The sequence below is a fragment of the Chrysochloris asiatica genome, unplaced genomic scaffold (assembly GCF_000296735.1).
Source record: "Chrysochloris asiatica unplaced genomic scaffold, ChrAsi1.0 scaffold00265, whole genome shotgun sequence".
NCBI classification, from domain to species: domain Eukaryota; kingdom Metazoa; phylum Chordata; class Mammalia; order Afrosoricida; family Chrysochloridae; genus Chrysochloris; species Chrysochloris asiatica.
The window spans coordinates 2467551-2468214 of NW_006408783.1; positions in this window are offsets into that span (position 1 = coordinate 2467551).

Below are 664 nucleotides of genomic sequence, written 5' to 3' on the forward strand. Positions count from 1 at the left end.
GTTTCTGCATAGTTTTAATGTGTTCAAAATCTTTATAGATTTTCCAGTTCTTGATTTGATGTGAAGGTGTATAACTTTATTTGAGGTTACCTTGTACTATATTAATTTCTTCCCATTTAAAAATAGTCTTTTTTTATTTTGAAGTCTACATGACCGTCTCACAACTTGGAACCCCATAGCTATACTTTTCCCTCCCTTCACTTTGTTGTTATCCTGATCATAGACTGACTCTCCAATTCCCTATTTTCAGTCCTGTAATTTTGTTCTACTCTGGACACTTCCATATCTAGGTTGAATTCTGAGTGGTGGCAATTATATATTTTTCCTGAAGATGGGCACATACTTTTGGCAGTTGTATAATTGTTATAATTGTTTTGATTATTTTTTAAAGTTTTACATTTGTTATCTTACTCCAATCTGTCCAATTCTGATCCATATATATATATACAAAATCTGAAATTAGAGTTGAAAATGTTTCCAGCCTTGGAATTGTATTCTCTCCTTCATTGGCTAAATGTGACTCTCATTTTTGTAGAATTCAACCATGCCACACTGCTTCATAGGGAGGCTAATGCTACCAAGAAGAAAACACTTTTAAGGCTAGTTTTCTTAACTTTGGGAGTTAGGTAGAAAAGTCAAACCTAAGAAAAATCTGAGGAGCTTC